A 6000-nucleotide genomic window follows, 5' to 3' on the forward strand; every position below is an offset into this window, starting at 1 on the left:
AACATAAACAAAATATTAAAAATGCTCACCTCCATTTCTAAGAAGTGGCAGACATTTATCAGAGCCAGATTTTGAGTGAAACTATTCTGCACTACAACAACTACTACTACTACTACTACTACAGTACTACTACACACACACACATAGGGTTGGGTATCATTTGGGTTTTATCCGATACCGGTGCTAAATCGATACTTTTAAAACGGTGCCGGTGCCGAAACGGTGCCTGAACCGGTACTTTGTTTTTAAAATGTTTTAAATTAAAATGGTCTAAAGCATGAATTGCTTTTTTTTTATTGTTGATAAGACAAATTTGAACATGAAATTGAACTGGCATATTCAATTTACAATATCTCATTGCTCCTACGAATAATACATTTAAATGTTAAAACAGCTTGCCATGCATGCACACACAATGGTAGGCTAAAGCTCTGCTTTCAAGTTTACCCAGTGTGGGCGTTTTGCCATAAGGTATGTTAAAACCGCTTGCCATAAAACTGCCAGGTCATGGACAACGGCATTTGCAAGCAAGCTAATCTACAGGGACTCTACTTTCCAGTTAATTCAGTGTGTTCCCAAATGCTTCAAGAAGTTTCATGTCTTCCCCCATAACACGCAATAGTTTTGAACATGTTAGGCTACATGTCGGTGTTGAAGTGTTTAGATTCCCAACGCTAGCCTGCTAGCCATTTTAACAGCAACTATGGGATATGCGCTAACACCAGTCATCTGAGTTTAATTAGCGATAACGTACGGAGATGGTTTCGTAGCCTCTTTGACAGCTCAGTGACAGTGACATCAGGTATGTAACCTACATATTTATGTTTTTGCCAGCTAACTTTTAACATAATCTTCATATTCATTGCTATATGGGCCTCATGCACATGAAAGATTAATATCATGCCATTATGTTGTTTAGAACACACTTTGAAATAAAGTTTTCACCTTATAACTTTGCTGATAACATTTTAAATAAATGCCAGTTAGCGCATTAGCAAGGATATTGTGTAACATAGGCCTACTGTTGATGTTGTTTCATAGCCTTTTGCTTGTGTGTAGTTAGGCCCACTGCTAGATTTTGACAGGAGCTCGTGATATCGCTTTAAAGTAAGCTACTTGGGCTCACACAAGCTGTCAAACACTGTCCATCCACTCTCCTAGTGCACCCCTCTGGTTTATACATCCAGTGTTTGTGTTGGGTAACTGTATCTGGATGTGTTGCTATCAGAGCAAGACGTTAGAGATGGCGCATGACATGCAGCGATGCCTATTAAAAAAAAAAAAAAAAAAAAACGCTATTTAAGCACCGAAATGAGGCACCGAAATCCACTTTGTTATTCGATGCAGTTACTACCGTTTGCGTCGGCACCGGTGCCATATTAGAACCGTGTTTCGGTGCCCAACCCTACACACACACCTCCACACACTTTTTTCTCCACATCTCTGTACGTTGTCGACTGGACAGGCCTGTTAAAGTGAGGGCCTGCTTCCTGTGTCACCATCTGTGAAACCACAACAGGTGAGTACACTGCTGTAGCCTGACGTCGTTATCCTCAATTCTACTCAGAATTTGAGTCTGATACTGCTCCATTTCAACCGATACAGGGGGGGAAATGCCTCTGCACTCAATTGGATAGACCTAGGTTAGCTAACTAATTATACATAGATTTCTATGCAACGTCACGAAAACATGCATGTGCAAACAAGAGGCAGAAAGCACCATAGAACAGCATAGAGGGTCCGTGTAACGCTTTGCAGTGCTTTGTTCTATTTGCTCCATCCATCTGATCCAAATAAAAAATGTGTTCAATAATCCAATTTCTTTAATTTTTTTAACTGGTCAGCAAATAGATAATTGCTGCTATTTTCTAAATGTGTCATTAGTCACGCAAGATAAAGAAAAAAACAGAAACTGGATTGGAAACAAAAGTAAAATTCAGTTACCGTTTTTGTTGGGGTGAACCACAAGCGTAGGGGGGTGACCTGATACATTGGCGCGCGGTGTTGGTGATCACATTTTATCAGCGGATGTAGAGATGGAGGGCTATCAAACACAGTTCAGCTTGCAGCAAGGTGCCAAGCGATTGATAATGTCAGCTCGAGATCAGAACTTCAGATGCAGAGGGAGACATTGCTGCATCCTGACACTTATGAGTACGTGTGTAGAATGTTCATGTTCTGGGAGGCTTTGGAGACCTACTGTACATGATCCAATGGACTTGAGCCGTAGTAGCCTATAGCAATGTAGGCTATTTGCTGTTGAAATTAATAAATGGATAAAGTAATAAATTAGGCATAGCCTACTCACTGTTGTGTCTTCGTTTAGCCTAATGAAACCTAGTCTAGTGTAAAGTGTTAAATAAGCAAAAATGTCCCATGTCAAACAGTGCTTGGGGTAGCCTGTATAGACTGACGTCGATGGCAAAGCATTCTGCTTTGGGGAATTATTTGCTATGGTATGGCATGGCCATGGTATTCAAATATACTGTAGATATGTTCAACATAGGCTGAAAGTTATGTTTAACGTGCCATCTCCCAAAATCGGCGAAGTTTTAGTTATTAATCTCTAAAGTAATGAGTCAAAATCACGCACAACTTCTGGCGGCGCTCTCTTCCACCATCTAGCCTGTCCTAGGTAGATGCTGTTCTCCGCCGGTGCTCGTGGTTCAGTCCAACCAAAACCTCAAAAAAGGAAAATTAGAAAATTGACGGATCATTTCAATGTTTAACTTCTCAACAGAAAACCTAACTGTGCTCAATTGAAAATCAAAATATGCAACAATCCCATTTACTGTGCCGTCCTAAAGAATGGATAAGGGATTTTTAAGCCTATTTTTATATTTTTTCATGTGGATTCTGCAAATAGAACATAGCACTGCAAAGCATTAAACGGACCATAGAGCAATGCAAAAGAGCAAAATAATAAAAATAGTTTTTGTGCTGAAAACTGCACCAATTCGAAATCACGATGGTTAGAGAATGTTAAATATGTTCAATATCCCTAACGGAATGCATGTCTTCGCCAAAAATGACAAAATACGATGTTATATTAATAATGCAAATGAACGGCAAACTTTGAAATATAGTCTGAAAAGAGATGTTATTATCATTAAGACAACAGGGGTATACAAAAAATCAGATTGTAGCTTACAGCAGCCGACTATTTAGGATAAGTTTATAACGTTGTGGACGGCCACCAAGTGTCTTCTGCCTCATGGCTGCGCACGCATCTAGTTTTGTTGGTAAACGGGAAACCCGTGTATAGCAACAAAATAGCTTACCGTGAGCTGTAGGAAGAACACCCAAACCACTATCCTTCTTCTCCACAAATGCCTTAACATTGTTTTATGGTCGTTTTTTAAAGTTATTTCGCTGTCAATATCTTGTACAACACGCAATATCGGAATCTAAGACCATGTTTATACGTAGCAGGGTAGGGTATTCGGAATAACAAATATTTCCCCTGCTTTGTTTTTAAAAAATAATTCCGTTCACACCGATGCAAACAGCTGGGAAAGGCAAACCCTTCGAGCAAAGAGGTGGCCAATCAGAGATATCAAACAAACGAGGGAATAACATGTCAGAATGCAAAAACATCGTTTTCCCTTGATTAGGCTACATGCAAAAGTAAAACCGGAGTTTTCAGAAATAATTGTTTTCAGTGATTAAACCTCCGTCTCATGTCTCTCATGTTCTCTGTCTCTGTCTCTCTCTCCCCCCTCCTTGCTGTATCTCACTCTCTCTATCATCCCTACCCTCCTCTCTCTTCCTCTCTATCTCATATGTGAACAATGCAGCACATCGGTGGGGTATACTACGAAGCAAGTTAGACATATCTAGGCTATGTAGACATATCGAGGCTTGACAAAGCCTTGACTCTGGGGTATACGTTAAGTGATACTACGATAGCAGTTAATGTGATATATTTGTCAAACTAGGCTTTCAGCTCAGATCTGTGTACGCTCTCGGTGTTGGGATGACGTTGGCCAATCGTGAAACGTGGAGACGCACAAGACCTCTATTTAAAAACAATTACTTCCGCATTCATGAGCTATAGCTTAATGTACACTGCGGTCATTTTTTGCCATCAAATAAATCAATTGTCATCAGTTGTTGTATGGTATGCACATCCATAGTGGGATATTTGCACTCACAGCACTATTAAAGCGCATTCAAGATCCAAAATGTTAGTAGAGGCGGAGCTCCATCTGTAAAATATATGACTTATCCTACACGTGAGATAACTTTGTTTTTAAGACAATTGATTGGTCAGTGAGTGGTAGATTACACGATTTGAGCTATAACTTAGCACATAACCTCCTCCCGACCAGGTTTGGTTGACAGCATAAGACACCATGGTGATACAGCAACGCTAAAACAGATCTACTTTCGTGTCACAGCATACCCTGACTTTGAGCGCAACATACCTCACTAACCCACTAATCAAGATTCGTAGTATACCCCACGGGGCAACATAGCAGCAGGCTGACGTCAAAGCAGGGGGCTCAGCTGACCGGGGTCATATGGAGGGCCTGCGCTTATTGGATCATGACAATAAGGATTATATTTAGCCCAATGCGCACAGGCTAATTGGAACCTTTATTAAAAAAGTAATTGATTTGCTCCTTCAGTGCCAGAAAGCATAGAAAGGAGAATCTACTGTCCAGATAGAGAGAGAGAGAGAAAGAGAAAGAGAGAGAGGAAGAAAGAGCGAGAGGAACAACCTATTGGGAGGCATCTGTCATATTTCCCGGCCTTCTTCTTGACACACTGTGTAGAGAGAATCAATTTTGTCAGATTGTCTATCTATCTTTGATAGTTAGCTGGTTATCATTGTGGGGGATTTGGGGAAGAGGTGCCTTTGACTGTGGATGTGTGTCAGTGTGTTAGTGGGGCCCACGACCCTCTCCACATAGACAGCAGCCAAGAGAGCAGAGTGTGTGGGAGAGGGAGTCAGGCTGATTGAAAAACAAGACACAAAAGATCAGGGCCACCTCTCTCACTCATACACACACACGCACGCTCTCTCTCTCTCTCTCTCTCTCTCACACATACATAAACACACACACACTTTTTCATACACAATTTCTGCAAGTGTTCTTTTGTCCTTGAGTTTGATCCTGACATCCCCACTGCCCCTTTCTTACCCTCTTTCTTAATCTCTCTGATTTATATTCACAGATAGTGATACAAATAAAGTTAGGGCTACTTCTCTAACACTGCACCTAAACAACAACAACAACAACTACTACTACTACTATTACTACTACTACTACTACTATTACTACTACTACTACTACTACTACTACTACTACCACTACAACCATTAACAATAATTATAATGTTACGAGCACTTTCAGGGTTTTTTTTCTATTATAATGTGCAGGCACATGATTTATTGTGCTATTGCAGCGTGCCTCTTTCACTCTCTCTCGCTCTTTCTCTCTCACACACACTCTCTGTCGCATCATTGAGCTTGTTTACATGGATTGAGTTTCGTCAGCTCCTGGGAGGGAACACTGTGTGTCTTTACACCCAAACAAATAAACACTCCATAAATGCAGCAGAAGCGCTCCTGGCCCAATTAGCGCTCTGAGTCATCGAATACCTGATCTCACTAAATACCTTGGAGACGGCTCGTACCTATCACAGGCTCGCCTGCACACTGCAAACTGTGTGTATGTGTGTGTGTGTGTGTGTGTGTGTGTGTGTGTGTGTTGTGTGTGTGTGTGTGTGTGTGTGTGTGTGTGTGTTTGTTTATGTGTGTGTCAGTCTCCCTCACATTGTAGTTAACTAATTGTATTAACACATTAACTACATGCGTTTATTGACCTTAAACTACTACTTAATCCTGAAAAGACAAAGTATATGTTGTTTTCAAGGTTGTTGTCTCCTCCTCCACCTGATAACGCTATTTTAACCTTAAACGGAACTTCGATTGAAAGAGTTTTAAATGATAAATATTTGGGCATTTGGATAGATAATGTGTTGTCTTTCAAG

Source organism: Alosa sapidissima, chromosome 2 (assembly GCF_018492685.1).
Source record: "Alosa sapidissima isolate fAloSap1 chromosome 2, fAloSap1.pri, whole genome shotgun sequence".
Taxonomy (NCBI): domain Eukaryota; kingdom Metazoa; phylum Chordata; class Actinopteri; order Clupeiformes; family Clupeidae; genus Alosa; species Alosa sapidissima.